Genomic DNA, 22,569 nt, shown 5'->3' with positions numbered 1-22,569 from the left:
TCTTAACTCCCAGAATGTATTCTGCCTCACCCATATCCTTCATCTCAAAATTGAAAGATAACCACTCTTTTGTGGCGACTATCAACCTTTTATCATTTCCAGCTAGTAGTATGTCGTCAACATATAATAACAACATAATGAACCTCTTATTGGACCTTTTGACATAGACATAATGGTCTTTTGTGATCATCGTAAACCCATTCGAAAGAACGGCTTGATGGAATCTGAGGTACCATTGCCTAGATGATTGCTTTAGGCCATATATAGATCGTTGAGCTTGCACACTTTGCGCTCTTAACCTTTGACCACAAAACTCGTTGGTTGATCCATATAGATCTCTTCATCTAATTCTCCATTGAGAAATGCTGTCTTAACATCCATCTGGTAGAGTTCCAAATCCATGTTTGCTACTATAGCTAGAATCAGGTGAATTGAAGCAAACCTCACCACTGGTGAAAATGTTTCCTCATAGCCTATACCCTGCTGTTGGGTATATCCTTTTGCCACTAAGCGAGCTTTGTACTTATCTATCGATCCATTCGACTTGCGTTTGACCTTAAGAACCCATTTGTTCCCAGTAGTCTTACGCCCTATCGGTAGATTAACCAGATCTCAGACCTGGTTAGTCTTCATAGATTCAATCTTATCATTAAGAGCTTTCATCCACTCATCTTTAGTAGAAGATGAGAGAGTCTCATGAATTGTCCTAGGCTCATCATCATCATGCAGAGCTACCATAAAAGCTTCCCCCTCAATCTTAAAATGATGATAGGGAATACTTTCACTTGTGCTTCTACACGACTGAGGTTGTTGTGATTGATTGACACGTGGTATGCTCCCACTCGAATTTAAGTCCTTTTTATTATTTGTAGGAGTTTGAAAAATTTCTTTCCCATTCTCAACTAAATTCCTTGGAGCACTTTCCTTTTGTTCCACAATCTCATGAAGTTCTAAACTCCTATTAACCTCACCTCTACTTGGAAATTCATTTTCAATGAAGTCCACATCTCATGATTCAATCTCAATCATACTTCTATCAGTTTGTTCACCTATTAACATATACCCTTTAGAGTATTCTGAGTACCTTATAAAGATACACTTCTTCCCTTTAGGGCCTAATTTTCCATACTTATGAGAAAGATCATGAACAAAACCCGTTGAACCCCATGGTTGCAAGTTACTCAAATTGGGTTTCTCGCCGGTCTATAGTTCATATGGGGTGGAAGTTACTGATTTAGAGGGCACTTAATTAAGAATGTAGGCAGCAGTCAAAAGTGCATCCCCCCCAAAAGAAATTGGTAGGTTTGCTTGTGCCATCATTGACCTAACTATCTCAAGTAGTGTTCGATTTCTCCTTTCCGCCATGCCATTTTGTTGCGGCGTACTCGGCATCTTTAACTGTCTTTTGATTCCTTTTTTATCACAAGGCCTTTTAAATTGCTTAGAGAGATATTCTCGTCCTCGGTCAGTTCTTAGAGTTTTTAAACTCTTGTCTAACGATTCTCAACCATTCTTAGGTATCGCCTAAAACACTCAAATGCTTCAAACTTATGGGAGATTAAGTAGACATGACCGTAACGTGAAAAATCATCTATAAAAGTGATGAAGTAGACACCTCCGTGTCTTTCCCTCACACTCATTGGACCATAGATGTCTGAGTGGACTAATTGTAATGGAAAAGATGCCCTAGTGGCTTTTCCAAATGGTTTTCTCTTAACTTTTCCCATTAGACAATGTTCACATGTGGGCAAGATGACGCTAGCGAGATTGCCTATCAGGCCTTCTCTAACTAACCGAGTTATTCTATCTTGCTTAAGCCTAGCATGCCATGTATATGAATTCAAATTATCAGCAGATGAAGAAAGAAAAGCAACAGATTCATTTATATTAGAATAATTCAAATCCAATATCATAAAACCGTCTTGCAGAAAAACATTGCCATAAAACACATGGTCCAAATAAAAGGAAACATAATTGTTTTAAAAAGCAATTTGAAAACCAAGTTTCAATAGAGTAACAACTGAAAGTAAGTTTCATTAGATCTCAGGAGCGTATAGCACATTGCAGAGGAAAAGAGTGCGGCCACCTCGCAAGTCCAGTTTGTAGGTACCAAGTTTCAGCACCTCCACGCTAGCTCCATTCCCCACCTTGATATCACGGCTCCTAGTTGGAATTTGGTGATACTCCACAAATCTGACTCTGTCTCACGCTATGTGCTCGGTTGCTCATTAATCAACAGTCCACAAAGGATAGGAGCGAGCAACCATTACATGGCTAGTTATAAAAACAATACGAGAAAAGTCAAAACGTACCTTTTTAGGCTCAGTGCAGTCACGAGCGAAGTGGCCAATCTTTCTACAATTGAAGCACTCTAATTTTGACTTGTTCTTCCTGCGCTTGTCCCTCTTGGTGCGCTGAGAAGTTCCTGACACCTTTTTAATTTGTCCAGCAGCTACCCCATTCTTGGACTTATTGCGCTTGGGCCTTGATGCCTTGCACAAACAAGCATTAGCCACATAGGCCGTGTCATTAGGCTTAGCAGCCTCTAGGTGCTCAGCCTCCAATTTCAAGTGACGCAAGACATTATCAAAGTCTTTGATATTCTTGTTATGCATCAGGTTCTGGCTCATATTCTCCCAAGAATTTGGTAGTGATCTTATCACTGCCTGGAACAGCATCACTGTTTGGACTTGCTGTTCATCTGTTAGGTTGTTTCGTGCTGACCTAAGTTCGCGGATCATAATTGACATAGCCCCAAGATGCTGCTTCATCGTGTGGTCAGAGCGCATCTTATAAGAGTCGAACCTCATGGTTAATCCATGTAACCTAATGGCTGAAGTTCCACCAAACTTCAATTTCAAAGCCTCCCACATGCTTTGGGCAATGTCATAGACCTCGAACTCACACATCAAATTATTTTGCATGCTGCTTAACATTGTTATGCGTGCATCGATTTTTCTTAGCCCATTGAGTATAGGCTTGTTGATCTATCTTGTGTTGTTCCGAGTTCCCTTCCCTGGGCACAGTAAGGGTGTGAGATAAGGCCTCCAATACCTCTTATTCGTCTAAGACATATTAGATTTTGCGATGCCATATGTCATAGTTTTTCCCATCTAATATCTCCCATTTGTTTAAGTCGGTAACAATACTCTTGGATGCCATTTCACTACAATATGCAAAGAAGAGATATTACACACACACCTAAGAAATCTGCCGCGTCCTTTCAAGCTAGAAAAAGAATAATTTAGATATGTCGCAAGATTAAAAAAATAGTTAGGCTTCATAATCATCTCTTGCGCCACAATATCCAATTATTAAATTTCTAACCTAATTCCCGCGTAAATCTAAAAACAAATATGAGAGAATTTATCATCATAAATCCCAATCATACTCCCACTATTTTAAGTAGTCTCCTAGTTCTAGTCACATGTAAAGACATAACCTACTAAAACTGCAGTAACCTTTTGGGCCAGTCTACAAAGACAGTTAGACTACAGCAACCTATTAGGCCAGTCTACAAAAATGGTTCATATAAGACCATTACAATCCATTTTTCTTGTTCTATCAGTGTATTTACAGTTCTTACAGGGGCCACTATAGTCTTTTTTTCTATACAATGCATTTATAGTTTTCACTAGGGTCACCATGGTCTTTTGGCTATAGTGCATTTACAATTCTTACTGGGGTGACTGAAATTCTTTCAACCTATCATTCACACTGACAATTCTAACTAAACTACTTAGTGGAATTTTCTATTTTATCACTAAAATAAATAAAGACTAATGTCTAAACATTCAAGTCTAACAATCATAAATGATAAAATAATCACATTTTCACATGTTCAATACACACATACATATAATCACATTTAACCTAAAAATAAATAAAAGATCACATGTAATATAACATTATGGAAAAAATAGCATGAATATAACCAAATATTCACATGTTATCACATTTAATCTAAAACATTAAATAAAAGATCACATGTAATATAACAATATATCTAAGTATATATTAAATCTTGCAAATTTTTTTAAAATATATTATAAATACATTTAAAACCCCCACCTAAACCAAAGGACATTCGCTAGTGGTGCACCCATCTCCTTCGTTTAATAGGTGGTCTTGGGTTCAAAACCCCATTGTGCCACTTTATTGTTTTATTTCCTGTAAAAACAATTAGGCTTAACTTATAAAAAATTGGCTTAAAAACATTGGGCTAAAAATAGCCCAATTGCATGCCATTTTTATTTTTATTTTTTTAAATTTTAAAACAGAAAACAAATGGGCCGAAAGGCCCAGCCCAATTTTATTTAGGAGAAAAAAAAAACAATTGGGCCAAAAGGCCCAAGTCCATCAAAAAACAAAAGGCCCAGATGACTTTTCAGTCATCTTCATCCTTCTGCAGGGTACTCTTAACGTAACGTATGTCACACGGTAGAAAAAAAAACCCCGTTATGCCACCATAGTTCACCGGAAACAGCTTTCATAGGAAGCTGGGTGCTGTTGCAGCAACTAGGTGGTGCTTGCAGCACCGCTATGGTGCCACCACGGTGCACGGAGCACCGTGGGCTCCTTCTAGTGTGCAGCACTGTCGAAGTCACCATGGTGCTGCGCGGCACCTCTGTGATACAAGGAGGTGCGCGCAGCACTGCTGCACAGCGGCTCAGCCCAGACGAATTTGTTTTATTTTTATTTTTTTAAAAGCTTCGTAGCACCACTTGTGCGAGGACGGCATTAAAAAAAAAGGGACATTTACAGTTTACATGCATATGCAAATAAAAATAAATTGGAAGCAACTATAAAAGCTCTGATACCAATGTTAGAAAGCATAGTGGAAAAGTACCTCAAGTTCAGCTTATAAAATTGCTCCACAAGTTTGTCTAGATCGACAAATCTCAAGCGTTTCCTTTTAATGGTGAAGTGTACTACATAGTATAAGACTAAAATAATACTTAACGAATCTGCAGCCTAAATATTATTTCAAGAGAGAACAAAAGAGAAAGAGATTTTCGCTATTTAGATGAATCCCAAGAACCAAATGAGGGGGGCTATATATAGCCCACCCTACACAGCTAGCCTTAAAAGCCAGCCATTATTTAGAAAATAACGCATGGCTTTAAAGCCATGCATGCGTTTACAAGCTGTGTAGTTACTTGTACTTGTAACACACAAGAGGGGAGGTGTCTGCCCACGTGGGTGCCTCTCCATTCAACATATATTATACACCTAATTTCACAACAATGAATATATATGGAAATACGAATTAAATATATGTTTCAGGCGGCCCATCGATTTACACCAACAACAGGAAAAGGAATTAACCATTTATTGAAAATTAATCATAATTAATTAACAAATTAAAGAGCTTTGATCATATGGGGAGGATGATATAATAAAGAAAATGCTAGTATGTTGCTTGATCGACTTTGGCTTCTCGTTCTGACTGTTTATATATTTAATTTTTTTTAAAATTTTTTTTTCCTTGATGATGAAAGAAATGACTTTTCATTTATTGATATTTTTTTTAATTCTCAAAAAATATTTAAATATGTTAAAAATATATAAAAAGACAAAAAGAAAAAGTATAAGGTGAAAAATTTGTGCCAGTAGGCATGTCTAATAGTCAAAGCTGGCTTGCACAACATTACTCATATGCATACTGCTACATCTCCTGAGAGATGTAGCCCTAATACCCACTAAAGAAGGTAATTTTTTTTTTTTAAATTTTTTCATTCATTTTTTTATATTCCTAAATATTTTTGTAAAAGAACTTTCTTAATCACTAAATTAAAAAAAATAACAAAAAAAAAAAAATCTTTCGAGACATAATTTGGGTTCCAAATTCGGGGCCAAAACATTTCTCTACACACACACACATATATATATATATATATATATATATTTATACATCTATGTATCATAAAAGTCCCCTCAACAAAAAGTACTTACTAGCTCCAGGTTTCCGCGTTTCAAAGTCTAGGTCATATATGTTGAAGTCTGGACTATTGAAATTTCAACGCGCACGGCGAAATACTTCGCACTTGTCAACTTACTATTTTATTTGGATCGACGTAAAATTAATATGTCCTTCGCCTATATCATGACTAACTTTCGATCGGTACGTTATGATCAACAACATTTAACTAGATTAATATGGCGAATTAAATATATTCTTTTTTTTTTTCAAGTTAAATTAAACGGATCATATATATATATACACGTATGCAACAAAGTTCATGAGATAATGGTTAATATGACAATACGTATTTGTAATATATATGAGACCATGCAAGAAGCTAGGGAATGATCTAGAGCCAGATCGACCTTTTCCTGAACTTTATTTGGATAAATAATATAGTGATGCAAATGAAACATGTGCACGCGTGTTCGCTTCATTTGTACGCTTCATTTGCAGTAATAGTGTATAACATGTAAATAGTAATATTAAATATAATTATAGGTTATGCAAGCATTGTATAGTACTTCTTTTGAAAAAATTTTCAAAAAAAGTGCACTATACTTTCATATTAATTCTATGATTGCAAATATGATTATTTCTCTTCTAGAAATTAGTAGAGAGAGACCAAAAGGACATGCATGTTTAAAATGAATCAAATTTTTTTTTTCTTGTTCTCTCTTATTATCTAGGTCAGAATAGAACCGATTTATTGTTCTTTGGCCATCAAAGACTAATACACTTTTTAAACCATTGTACTTATCGGCCACCAAAATCCGATACCAATCAAACATGATCCAATGCCAATCATCAAGCTGCAATTGTTTCTTCAAATCCAAACATGTTATCCTCTTTAGCAGGTAAAAACTCATTACATACATGTATTTCCATTTTTAGTAGTCCAAACAAATTCAATCAAACCACCTGAATCATAGATACAGGTGCCACAGACCACATAATCCATTTTGTCGATTCTTTTACACACGTTACTCAAAAGGTCAATTCATACGTGAAACTTCTAAATGGTGACAGTGCTCCAGTTACACATATTGGTAGTGTTCAAGTATCTAACAACTTAATTCTAAAGGATGTACTTTGTTCACCATCCTTTTCCTATAATCTAATTTCTGCTAGCAAATGAACAAATAATCAGAAATGTTGCTTCATTTTTATGCCTAATGAGTGCTATATTCACGGTCTTACCCCATGGAGGATGATTGTGAAGGGTAGAAGAATGGCTGATCTATATTTGCTACAACAACCACAGGCTAATGCTATTGATAGCTTTTCTAATTTGCCAAATATTAACTCAGTGTTAGACTCCAAACTTTATCTTTGGCATTGTAGACTTGGCCATCCATCTCTAGCTAGGTTGCTAGTACTTTCTAAATCAATTCCAAAAGTTGTTTGTTTAAATAAAGATGTACATATGAACCATTGTTCTGTATGTCCTTTAGCAAAACAAAAAAGGTTGTCATTTCCTAATCATATTTATACTGTCACCTTTCATTTTCATCTCTTACATTGTGATATATGGGGCCCTTCTCAGTTCCTACTTATGATAATTTTCAATAGTTTCTTACAATAGTTGATGATCATTCTCGATTAACATGGGTGTATCTTATGAAATCCAAATAAGAAATTCAAAACAAAAATTAAAAATGTAAGATCTGATAATGGTCCAAAATTTAACATGATAAAATTTTTGTCTTCAACAAGAATAGTTCATCAAAAGTCTTATGTAGAAATACCACAACAAAATTCAATAGTTGAATGCAAACACCAACATCTTCTTAATGTTGCTAGGGTTTTAAGTTTCAATCCAATGTACCTTTAAATTTTTGTGGTGAATGTATACTTACAGCCACATATATAATCAATAGGATTCCTTCTTCTGTTTTAAATAATTAGTCATCTCATGAAGTTTTAAATGGAATCCCTCCGTCATATAAAACCTTAAAGGTCTCTGGCTCACTGTGTTATGCTTAAACTCTTACTCAAAATAGGTCTAAGTTTGCACCTAAGGCTAGAAAATGTATATTCATTGGATATCCTTTTGGCACAAAAGGATACAAATTATTTGATCTTGAGAATAAATCCTTCTTCATTTCCAAAGATGTTGTTTTCCATGAGGGCATATTTCCTTTCTGTTCTGACATTCAATCCAGTTCTACCTCATCTCAAGTTGTCATACCTCAGTACATACTTGAAACAATTTCTACTACAACCACTCGACCTCCACATACATCTCAACCTAAAAATCTTACTGCTTCTAATAATCTTTCAGATACTTCTTCACCAAATATTCCTTTCAATACTGATCTTAACAGTTCCTTAAACACTTCCCCCCCTCAACTTGACATCCAAGATGAGATTCAATCCCCTTGTTTGAGAAAATCTACTTGACAGCATAAAGACCCTAGGTATTTGCAGAATTATCACTGTAATATAGCAGCTTCTACCTCTAACAACTCTTCTGAACGTATGTCATGTAAGCATTCTAAAACTCCTTACAACATTTCTGATTTTGTTTCATATCCCAAACTATCAAATTCTCATTGTGCATTTAGTGATTCTATTTCATCTTAAGTAGAGCTTGAATTCTATCATCAGGTTGTACATCACAGTCATTGGAGAGAAGCTATGTCTCTTGAACTAATTGCTCTAGAATCAAACAATACTTGGAAACTCACTGACCTTCCACCAAATAAAGTTCCTATAGGTTGTAAGTGGATTTATAAAATTAAATATAATGCTGATGGTTCTATTGAGAGATATAAGGCAAGAATAGTAGCAAAAGGGTATACTCATAATGAGGGTCTTGATTTTTTTGAAACTTTTCTCCTGTTGCTAAGATGGTGACAATAAGATGTATTTTGTCCCTAGCTGCAATACATGGTTGGCATCTTATTCAGCTTGATGTCAACAATGCATTTTTATATGGAGATTTAGATGAGGATGTTTACATGAAGTTACCACCTGGATATCTTCGAAAGGAGGACCTAGAGGTTGTAAATTGCAGAAATCACTCTATGGCCTAAGACATGCATCTAGACAATGGAATTCAAAATTCATAGCAGTCTTAGTTCAGCTTGGTTTTCAGTAGTCCAAGTCAGACTACTGCTTATTCATAAGGAAAGAAGGAAATGTTTTTGTGGCTTTGTTAGTATATGTTGATGATATACTCCTAGTGTTGAACCCAAGATTTCAAGTTTTGTGTAATTATATATTTACACATGGATTTTGATGATAACAAATGAATTCAAAGGATAAAGAAGTCTCAAGCTCAAGTTGTCTACACAATGGAGTTAAGTACATCAAGGAAACAAGCATGAGCAAGAAGGGAACAAGTTCACATTAAAATTATAGAATAATGTTGTAAATCTCTTCAAAATTCGAAATTAGGATTAATGCTCAAAAATTAATTTTTTATCATAAAGCATTAAAATACATTTTCCACATGTGCATGAATATTTTGAAAATTAAATTTGAAAATTTTGAAAGATGATTGATTGTCATCTTTCACATGTGCATACCTTGATTAAATGGTTGAACTTTGAAAATATTAAAGATGATTGATTGTCATCTTTCACATGTGCATGTTTTATTTGAATATTTTCAAAAGTGATTGATGCTTTTTTTAGACTTATACAAAAGGTAGATGATTTTATTTGAAAATTTTGAAAAGTAAAGTGTGCTCTTTTTGTCATATGTAAAAAGTAAAAGATTAGGTTTGAATTTTTGAAAAACGAAAGTGTGCTCCTTTTGTCATATGCCAAAAGTAAAAGATTAGGTTTGAAGTTTTTGAAAAATGAATGATGTTGTCTTTGACAATTGAAAAGGAATAACCTTTTATTTGAATTTTTTGAAAAAGTGAATGATGTTGTCTTTGACATGTGAATCTTTTTAAATTTGAATATGAAGTCTCATATGCCTATAAATAGATCATTTGAGAGCTTCACATTTACAACATCCAGAGCATATAACATTCATTCAAAGCTTTCATTCTCTCTTCTCTAAGCATTGAGCCTTAATCTTTGTTCATTTTGAGAGATATAGTTTGTACTGTATTGTTCTTATTTCACTCATTGAGGAGTGTTTTCTGATAACCTACCCACTATCAGCTTTTGTATCAGAAAAAGGGTGTGTATAACCCTTGTGCTTGTAGAAAGTATTCTACACGGGGAATAGTTGAATCACCACGTGTAAGGTGATTGCAAGTGTAGAGGTGTTCTACACGGATCCTTTGTAGCGGTGTTATTTAAAGGTGTAATAGGTTTCTATCTCCACCTAAAGGAGGTTGAATAGTGAATTTGAGAATCCTCAAGGGGTAGCTTGAGGCGAGGACGTAGGCAGTGGGGCCGAACCTCGTTAACATACTGAGTTTGCTTCTCTCTTACCCTTACTCTTTATATTTATTGTTATTTCAGATTTTGTTTATATTTTATATTATATATTTGATTTATAATTATTATTTTTTTAATACAACTCAATTCACCCCTCCTCTTGTGTTAGTCATCTGGGCAACACCTAGCTAGCAATGATATCTTAACAATGGGGGCTATTAAAATTGATCTCAATAATCAGTTTAAGCTAAAGGATCTTGGATCTGTTAAATATTTTTAGGGGATAGAGCTTGCTAGAACAAAACAAGGCATTTCGATTTGTCAAAGAAAATATGCCTTAGAATTGTTAGATGGTGCTGGTTTGCTTGTTTCTGAACCAGTAAACTTTCCTATGGATACTCATTCTAAACTCAGCAAGAAAGATGAAGAATTATTGGAAGATGCTACAACATATAGAAGACTTATTGGCAGACTGATATACCTTACAAACACAAGACCGGATATCACATTTTCTGTTAATCACCTAAGTCAGTTTCTAGATCAACTTCGAATGCTACACATGTAAGCTGCTTTGAGAGTTTTAAGATACATCAAAAAGGCTCTAGGATAGGGACTTTTTCTTCTTAGCATCATCTTCAATTCACATTTGGTGATTCCGATTGCTGCCCTGACACAAGAAGATCTGTTTTTGGTTTTTGTGTGTTTATTGGAGATTCACTTGTATCTTGAAAATCAAAGAAATAGAAGACAATCTCAAGGTCATCTGCTGAAGCTGAGTACAAATCTATGGTGTGTGCAGTTTGTGAAATTATATGGATTCATTCTTTACTTGCAGATTTTCATCAAACATATTCCAAAACATCTTTACTTTTTTGTGATAATCAAGCCACCTTGCACATAGCTTCTAACCCAGTATTTCATGAAAAGACAAAGCATATAGAGTTGGATTGTCATCTTATAAGAGGGAAAGTGCAGGCTGGACTAATAAATACTTTGCATATCGATCTCTTCAACTCATCAAGTTGCAGACATGTTAACTAAACCATTAATTTCCAATTCATTCTTTTCTCTTTTATCCAAGATGAATGTGCATAATATATACACATCATCTTGAGGGGGACTATTAGATCAGAGTTAATTGAAGTAATTTTCAATTTACTTCAATTAACTGTAATTCCTTTAGTTAAGTGTGTTACTATAATTATACCTTTATAGCCTCAGTTACTCACTTGTATAAAAGCAGAGTTGCTTGTATTATGCAGAACACGGTTTTACAATAAAGATTTCTCTATTTCTTTTCAGTTTCATTTCTTGTATCCTTCTTCTATTTGTTACATGGACTACTTGCATCCAGGTATAAAATTTCAAAGCGGCGAAATACTTTACACTTGTCAACTTAACTATATACAGCGCTATTTTATTTGGATCGACGTAAAATATGTACTTAGCCTATAGCATGACTAACTTTCGATCGGTACGTTATGATTGAAAACATTTAACTAGATTAATATGGTGAATTAAATATATATATATTTTTATAGTTATAAACGGAAATATATATATATATATATATATATATGTATTATGTATGTAACTAAGTTCATGAATTAATGGTTAATATGACCATTATACATATATATGAGACCATGCAAGAAGCTGGGGAGTCTAGAGCCAGATCGACCTTTCCAGCAGCTTGATCTTAATTTGGATAAATAAAATAGTACTACGAATGAAACATGTGCACGCATGTACGTTTTATTTGCAGTACTGGTGTATGATATGTAAATAGTAATATTAGATATAATTATAGGTTATGCAAGCACTATATAGTATTTCTTTTGAAAAAAATTTAAAAAAAAGTGCACTATACTTTAGTAGAAACAGGCCAAAAGGACATGCTTGTTTAAAGTGAACCAGTTTTTTTTTTTCTTCTTGTTCTCTCTTATTATATATGTCGGAATAGAACCGATTTATTGTTCTTTGGCCATCAAAGACTAACACACGCTTTAAACCATTGTACTTATCGGCCACCAAAATCCGATACCCATCAATTAATATTAGTGCTAGCTGCCAACAGTACTCCAATGTATGAGGCTAATTAATGTGCCGTCCAAGTCATGAATAAGTTTCAGGTATCACCGCAAGCATTTCTGTTCATCCAATTAACATGCAATCGCACACACGGCACCACTAACCTCATCGTGAGTTAAGTTTTGAGGTTAATAATTAATTAAAAAAACAAACATGATGGAAGTTCCATTAATCGATCCCTTGTGTTCCTGATTCATTTTTATGTATATATGATTAAAACAAAAAAAGAAAGACATGGAAGTAACTCCTTTATATATATCCATCCACTTCTGTTGGATAAAAATCTTTATGATTGATCACATGCACATTTTCATTCCTTCTTTAATTTATTCCAAAAGTTAATACACTTAATTGGCACGTTGTATGTTCGAAACCTCTCTCCAAAGTTCGTGCTATATATATATATATATATATAGGATCATGTTACATATTCAAGTGGCGGTGCATAGAAAAAAACATTGGAAATAACTCATTACTCAAAGAACAAAAGTAAAAATGGAATCAATAAATTTCTTAATATTTGCAAGTAACATGAATTTCAAGGTTCACACAGTACAACAAAATTGAGATTTAGTGACGCTTTAGAATTGGTGACAGTCTCCAAACTGATTATTTTTGTGACGGTTTATACAAACCGTCACTAAATCTAGATGAGAATTCGTATGACGTTCGAACGTAAGCAAATTTACGTTCGAACGTTACATGAACGTTCGAACGTTAAAGATTTTTACGTGCAAACGTAATATTTTTTGGCGCCAACGTTCGAACGTTAATCCGTGACGTTCGAACGTTAGTGGGTGAAGTTCGAACGTTAGATAGAGTATTTCATAAATATGACCATAATTTAAATTTTATGTAATTTTTAAATAAAATAATGCATCATTTGTGAAATTACAAATTTAAAGATTGAAATTTGAAGCGCAATGATTTAATATTAAAATTAGATAAGCTAACTGTAGTATATTATATACTATATATATTATATATAATACACTATATTAAATACTAGTTAAGTATATAATATATATTATATATATAGTCTAGTGCTATATACTATACTATATATAGTCTAGTATATATTATATAATATATATAGTATATATATCCACATTATATATTATATATATAGTCATTACATATAATCTATAATATATAATATATTATATAGTTAATATATATAGTATATATTATAGTATATAGTTAATATTATATATAGTTAATATACTATATATATATTATTATATATTATTTATAATAATAGAGTATATTTTTTTCACATATGTTCGAACGTTAGTGGGTGTAGTTCTAACGTTAGATAGAGTATTTGGTAAATATGATTATAATTTAAATTTTATGTAATTTTTAAATAAAATAATGCATCATTTGTGAACAATTATTACAAATTTAAAGAGATTGAAATTTGAAGCGCAATGAAATAATATTAAAATTGGATAAGCTAACTGCAGTATATTATATACTATATATATATAATATATAATACACTATATTAAATACTAGTTAAGTATATAATATATATTAGATATATAGTCTAGTGCTATATACTATACTCATTATAGTCTAGTATATATTATATAATATATATAGTATATATATACTCATTATATATTATATATATAGTCATTACATATAATCTATAATATATAATATATTATATAGTTAATATATATAGTATATATTATAGTATATAGTTAATATTATATATAGTTAATATACTATATATATATTATTATATATTATTTATAATAATAGAGTATATTTCTTTCACATACGTTCGAACGTTAGTGGGTGAAGTTCTAACGTTAGATAGAGTATTTGGTAAATATGACTATAATTTAAATTTCATGTAGTTTTTAAATAAAATAATGCATCCTTTGTGAACAATTATTACAAATTTAAAGAGATTGAAATTTGAAGCGCAATGATTTAATATTAAAATTGGATAAGCTAACTGCAGTATATTATATACTATATATATAATATATAATACACTATATTAAATACTAGTTAAGTATATAATATATATTATATATATAGTCTAGTGCTATATACTATATTCATTATAGTCTAGTATATATTATATAATATATATAGTATATATATACTCATTATATATTATATATATTGTGACGCCCCCAAATCCCCACGCCCAAACACGGGGAAATTGAGACGTCCGGATGGTGACAACCCGGGTCACCATCCCATCGACGAGTGCCGAGTGTGTGCAAGGCAACAGATGTGTACAGATAAACACGCAGCGGATAAAGAAGGTCATAACTAAGTACCAGAATTTCTTTTCTTAACTTAATACAAGCTGTTTAAAACATACATAGATAAATATTACAAAACACGAATACAGTTTTAAACAAATATAAAGATAGCATCAGCAACCCGGCGGAGCCGCATCCTCGGGCTCAGCCTCCTCCTCTTCGTCCTCCAACTCTGCACCAAAAGCTACGGAACCACGAATGGTACCGCAGGTAAGTAAACCCAAACACTACCAGATAAAAACACATAAAACTCATACAAGATGCATGAAACATGCCCCATGCACAAGCCCACCAAAAACCCAAGTTTTCCACACACGCCAAAAACCCATTTGGCCCGAAAGCATATCCTTTCCAAAAACACGCCAAAAGTCACATTTGGCCGCCAAAAGTCCATTTGGCCCAATATCTCGCCGGAAGTCCATCCGGCCCAATATCTCGCCAGAAGTCCATCTGGCCCACGCCAAAAGTCCCATTTGGCCTCATAAACCATTATCCAATTTTAACCGTATGCACCATGACCTCCCCTAGGGGTCATCCGCACACCCTGGCTCCAGTGTCACACCGTAGAGTACCACTACGCATATGACACCTAACGAGCGATGCCCAGTTCCGCGCCCCGCGCGTGCGTAGCCAAGCATCCTCTAGCCCTCGCCAGCGAAGGGCCACGGAGTCGGTGAGTAGGGCGATGCCCGGTTCCGCGCCCGGCGCGTTCGTAGCCAAGCATCCCCTAGCCCCGCTCCCGTCATCTCTCTCGACAACTCAGGGGACATCACTCAGTTTATTCCGCTCCCGAGTGACCAGAGGAGCTCCACCGAGATAATAACCCATCCCGGCTTGGGCTTGTGATACACACGCACCCGTAAAACCACTCACGCCAATACACAGGCTTTTCACACAAATCCCACAAACACACGTGCATGCACCATGTAATGCCATAACAATGCATAATAAAATAATCCAATAACATAAAACAAATAAACAGGCAACTCCGTCCTCCATCCATCCGACCCCCGAAACTCCTCGGACTCAGTCCGGAATCAACAACCAACAACAGTAAATAATTGAATGAGCAATATATATTAAAATCTGAAAATAGGGTTTGGAAAATACTTACAGCGCTATAAGGCAATTTTAGAAAACAAGCGGCGTTGCAAACGGCGGAAAAACAGCAACGTCACAGTGAAAATTCACTGTGGCCGTGGGTCTGAAAAACCCACTTTTGAACGGGGACAAACTAGGACACGGGATTGATAGGGAATGGTCTAGAGGTGGTTGTGAAGCTATTGGAAGTGACGGACGGCCGTGGGTGGCGGCGGAATGGCCGGAAATGGCCGAAAATGGCAAATCGGAAAACAAGCTCGTGGGAGCTGCTCCGGTGGTCGTTGGAGGCCGGAAATGGGTGGGTTAGGACGGCAAGAGGCCGGTGATGAAGTGGTGAAGAAATGGTGGTCGGAGGTGGAGCGACGGCGGCGGATCGGAGTGAAATCCGTGCGCCCTTTGGAAGCTTTTTCCGGCCAAATGGCCGGCCGGTTGGGGGTGGTTTTCGGTGGGGAGGTACACCGGAGGGAGGGGAAGAAAATGGGACCGGTGGGAGGTCGGGAGGTGGCCGGACGGCGCTGGGCTGGAGGAGAGAGAGACGACGCGGGGGAGAGGGAGGGAAGAGAGAGAGAGCACGGGGGGGGGTTCGGTCGAGCGGGAGAGGAGAGAAAGAAAAGAAAAAAAGAAAAAGAAGGAAAAAGGAAAAGAAGGGAAAAGAAAAAAAGAAAAAGAGGAAAAAGGAAAAAGATGTAGGGAAAAGATGAGGTCCAATCCTCTTTTCGGGAAGCAAAACTAACCCGCCAAAAAGATTAAAAACCGCAAAACAACTAAATAAAACACCACATCAAATAAACTAAATTAAATTGAAAACTAAATTTAAAAACGCGAATAAATTAAAATAAATAGCTAATATATTAATTAAAATAAAAACAAATATCTCAGCGAAAATACACTCAAAAACGGGTCATCACATATATAGTCATTACATATAATCTATAATATATAATATATTATATAGTTAATATATATAGTATATATTATAGTATATAGTTAATATTATATATAGTTAATATACTATATATATATTATTATATATTATTTATAATAATAGAGTATATTTCTTTCACATACGTTTGAACGTTAGTGGGTGAAGTTCTAATGTTAGATAGAGTATTTGGTAAATATGACTATAATTTAAATTTCATGTAGTTTTTAAATAAAATAATGCATCATTTGTGAACAATTATTACAAATTTAAAGAGATTGAAATTTGAAGCGCAATGATTTAATATTAAAATTGGATAAGCTAACTGCAGTATATTATATACTATATATATAATATATAATACACTATATTAAATACTAGTTAAGTATATAATATATATTATATATATAGTCTAGTGCTATATACTATACTCATTATAGTCTAGTATATATTATATAATATATATAGTATATATATACTCATTATATATTATATATATAGTCATTACATATAATCTATAATATATAATATATTATATAGTTAATATATATAGTATATATTATAGTATATAGTTAATATTATATATAGTTAATATACTATATATATATTATTATATATTATTTATAATAATAGAGTATATTTTTTTCACATACGTTCGAACGTTAGTGGGTGTAGTTCTAACATTAGATAGAGTATTTGGTAAATATGATTATAATTTAAATTTTATGTAATTTTTAAATAAAATAATGCATCATTTGTGAACAATTATTACAAATTTAAAGAGATTGAAATTTGAAGCGCAATGATTTAATATTAAAATTGGATAAGCTAACTGCAGTATATTATATACTATATATATATAATATATAATACACTATATTATATACTAGTTAAGTATATAATATATATTATATATATAGTCTAGTGCTATATACTATACTCATTTTCCCACACATTTTTAACTAACGTTCGAACGTTAAAATTTAACATTCGAACGTTACTTTTTAAATGTTTGAACGTATATGCATATACGTTCGAACGTGAAAAAATGCGAGAATTTTCCCACACATTTTCTACTAACGTTCGAACGTTAAAATTTCACATTCGAACGTTACTTTTTAAACGTTCGAACGTATATGCATATACGTTCGAACGTGAAAAAATGCGGGAATTTCCCACACATTTTTAACTAACGTTCGAACGTTAAAATTTAACATTCGAACGTTACTTTTTAAACGTTCGAACGTATATGCATATACGTTCGAACGTGAAAAAATGCGGGAATTTCCCACACATTTTTAACTAACGTTCGAACGTTAAAATTTAACATTCGAATGTTACTTTTTAAACGTTCGAACGTATATGCATATACGTTCGAACGTGAAAAAATGCGGGAAATTTCCCACACATTTTTAAAATAACGTTCGAACGTTAAAATTTAACATTCGAACGTCACTTTTTAAACGTTCGAACGTTACTTTTTAAACATTCGAATGTCATATCAAATCAGAGTAGTTTTAATGAATAAACGCACGGGAGGAAGCAGAATCATTTCTTCTGCTTCTCCCGTGCGTGAAAGAGAGAGTGAGGGTGAGAGAGGGTTGTGGGTTAAAGAGAGAGTGTGTGTTAGAGTGAGAGAGGGTTAGAGAGAGAGAGTAGAGTGAGAGATGATTAATATTTTTGCTCTCTCCATTGATTTTGGTAAGGAAAAACTTTTTTTTCCTTTAAATGTTTTGCAATTTTATGATATTTATTTTGTGTCTTTTTATATATATGTCTTTAACTAACTAGAGTTGTGATTTTTTTGAAGGATTGGTTGTTGTAACTTGTTCAAAACTTGTGATTTGTAAGAGGATATTGTGAGTGATAGGTATATTTCTAAATTTTATTAATATGTTTATATATTTTGTTGTGCTTTTGTTGTGGATAATGATGAACATTTTGATGTGTATAATGTGAGTTGATTGTAGATTTTGAAGGATTAGATATGGGTATAATATTGTGAATTGAGTAGTGAATTTTGATTGTATATATTGTGAATATGTTTTGAATTGAATATTATTGATGAATTAGAAGGAATTGAATTGTTTATGTTAATGAATTAGAAGAAAATCTTTGTGATATGGATTATGTAATATGATGAATTAAAATGAAAATTTGTGTTGTGTGTATGCTTATTCTTAAAATGAAAATATAAATATTTGTGTATATTTATAGATTAAAATGAATATGTTTTATAATTGTGTATGAGAATTTGAAGCATATGTTATGGTTATTTTTTTGTGACTATGTTTTGGTATTTGTGAATTAGTTATTATTGTGCATATGTATATGTGATTTGTGAATTAGTTTATTCTATAGGGAATATGTTTATATATTGTGAATTTGTATATTACAGTATCTATTAAAATTGTTGAGAATATGTAAAATATTGTAAATTTAGTTGTGAATATGTTTATATATTGTGGAAATATATAATATCATTTTGAAAAAATTTGTGAACTTTTATTGAATATGTTAGGAATAATTTATTAAATTATGCAACATTTCATTAATTTAATTTTTATTTGTATTTCTTTTAAAATGTTACTTATTTTGCAGCATTTTTTTTTATCAAATGAGTATATGAGATCAAGACAATAAGAGTTGGAGTCTCTCTTAGAGCAATAGTCTGATTTAGAAATGCGTTTGCAGGAGCAACATAGAGTCCAGGAGGAAAGAATGTGCAGTGAAGTTTAAGAACAAGTGCAGAGGGAGATGAGAGTCCAGATAGGGCGTGTTATGTCACTGTAGTAGAATCGTGGTGGGCGAGGAAAGAAGAAGAAATGAAATCAATTAAGTTTTCTCATTGTATAGAACTTTTAATATCTAATTTTGCAACTATATAAAACATTATTAGTTGCTAATTTGATGGTATAATATGATGATAGAATTTGTATATTTTTTAATTTTATGAAAATAGTATTTTTGATCTATACGTTCGAATGTATATAACAAACGTTCGAATGTTGGTTTACATTAGAACTAACGTTCGAATGTAATTACACAAAATTACGAAATAACGTTCGAATGTACGACCCAACGTTTGAACATGTTCACCTTCAAAATGAATACAACGTTCGAATGTTTAAATGATTTACGTTCGAACATTTTGTTTTACGTTCCAACGTAAATATGATACGTTCGAACTATAACCAACGAACGTCAAATTTTCTCATTCGAATGTCAATCAGTCGGGTTAACGTTCGAACGTTCTGTTGGACGTTCGCACGTGACATTTTGTGACAGATTTCAACTGTCACAAAAAATCCCACGTTCGAACGTTACATCAAACGGAAGACTTCCAACCGTCACTAAAAATATTTTTTGTGACGCTTGTACAGTAAACCGTCACCAAATGTAATCCGTGACGCACATTACGTGACAGTGGTGGTGACGGTCAGAAACCGTCACCAAATATATTTCGTGACGTTTTTTCCATTTCTTGTGACAGTTTCATCTGTCACTAAAACCTATTTTTGTTGTAGTGACAACCGATCGTACTTTTTTAGATGGTTGTGACCAATGCAAATGTTATTACAGGCTGATGAAAGCAATAATAAATATCAAATTTTATTACAGTCTTGACTTCTAATCTTGGCCATGAAAAGGAAACCGCAGCAACATATATATAAGTTTCAGAATAAAATAATAACAGAGTCGTGAAAAGGCATGCAAGCTGTACGTGCATGTATGCGCAGCATGGCCGCCGGCTGCTAGCAGCTAATCATCAGGTGCATACACCTTTGCCCCCTCTAGGGATGTGAGTGCATGGATTGGGACCTGATGGACGGACAGGAGTACCCTTTTGCAGGGACAGAACCAGAAGGCTAGCCTTCTCCCGCCATTGTTCTCCTTCCAATGGCCTCATTGCTCCAAGTTGGGGAGAGGCAAATAAAATGGTTAAAAAAAACAGAACTATAAAGACGCTTTTCCCTCGAGATAGACCCATCTTTATTTCTACAGCTAAATACGAAGGAATTTCTGTTTATCTCCTCTCTGATCTCTTTCTCTCTGAAGCGAATTTATTTTGGAAGGAAATATATAGAAATTTTTGATGAGTCGATTGATTCATAAAGGTGGAGATCGAGCTCCTTATATAGGGTTTGGCTCTGGTAGATTTTTCAATGGGCCGTAAATGCATTGACTAGCTAGCTAGTGCCTACCCGTGTTTGAATGAGCCATGGTTTGAAGGTTGAACCGAGCTGGAATGAATCAACTCATGCATGCGCGCGCGCTATATATATATATATATATATACACATAGCTTGAACTCCAAATACAGGGAAACGTGGACTAGCTACATATAGTATTCTTACTCCTGCGGGTTCATGATCAGATTTTTTAAGCAGTCAAAAAAATTGAAAATTATATTAATCGAACAGCACTGCGTCAATTATATATATATATATATATATATATGTCGTGATACTGTGCCGCTTGTATATGCCCGCTCCATTTGACCGCCTGATGTAGCATGCCACGACGCGTATTAATTTAAAAAAAAATTTGAGAAAGAAAGGGGTTGAAAAATCAAATCAAGCGGTATTATTTTTAAGTGAACCCTCCTGTCAACTGCACTATCGCCTTCTTGTTGCTGAACACTGCATGTCACAAATTTCTTTTGTCGCTGAACATCGGTTCCCTCCTCCACGAGTACTATCCATTGAGGTAGCAAAGCTTCTTTATTATTCTCACTGTGGCAGAGCTTCTACGCACCCAGATTTGGCCATACGGTAAGCACTCGACCCCTCCAAATGCCAACGCTCTTTCCAGACCCTCTCAAACTTTCCCACCTCTACTTTCAATCATTTATAGCAATCCCACATTTTCTAGACAAACAGCCTGCTACTTGAACTTACTTTCTTCGTTGCGTATTCGTAGTCCTCTTCTTGAGCTAATCAGGAAGTCCATTATTTAGGCGTCAGTAGATAAGCAGCATGGGTTTCTCATTTTCTTGGAAAACCAAACAAAGGATAGTTGTGTATTTTTTTTTTCAATTTTATTTGGTTACTGCTGAACTCCTAAACATGGATCGACATTAATGTGTTGCTCAAACTCGTCAGTCGTTGGTATTTTGCTTCACTTTCTCTAATCTCTACCTTTTCCCTTGGGAAAAACATGAGAGTCTGGGATCCTAAATTTGGGACAACGTCATTATGTCATAGTACTAGTCTTCTCCATGAGCTGTTGTAGTTTCTTGATTAAGGTTTATTTATTTTTTTTACAGGCTCTAATGTGGTAAATGATATGTTGTGCATGACATCACTATGAGTACCATTTACAGCTCATTGATATGTTTGAGACCTATATTCTGGAAATTAATTTAGGTTACTTTGCATATAAGCTTGTTTACAGCGTCGGCGTGGAGTGCAGCATGAGGGAGGAAGGTCTAGCACTGTAGGTGCTAGATGGAGGCGACGAACATTTTTGTGAGGTCAATCATGTGTTTCTCTATGGATGAAAAACTCACTAAAGGTGGAGCTAAGAATGGTGGTAGGCGCCTTGAGGGAGTGGCGAGGGAGGGGGCAGGTGGCTGCGAGCTAGATGAGAGTTAGGGCTCGAAGTTGACACGAATCGTGTTTTACAAAAGGGCCCAAAATTTTTTTCCATCTTTTTTTTTTTTTTTTGTCTCCACGTGACGACGTGGTATGTGCCATGCAGGATGGTAAGATGAAGTGGTCAGTTTCATGGGGGCAGGCTAGCATTAAAGTACTATGCTATAAGTATATTAGATTATGACTAATTAAGCTCGTAGCAATGCAAGCCATGAGGAAATTAAGAACATTAATTAATATATAGGGTCAAAGATTTGTATGT

Source organism: Carya illinoinensis, chromosome 3 (genome assembly GCF_018687715.1).
Source record: "Carya illinoinensis cultivar Pawnee chromosome 3, C.illinoinensisPawnee_v1, whole genome shotgun sequence".
NCBI lineage: Eukaryota > Viridiplantae > Streptophyta > Magnoliopsida > Fagales > Juglandaceae > Carya > Carya illinoinensis.
This window is presented reverse-complemented; position numbering follows the sequence as displayed.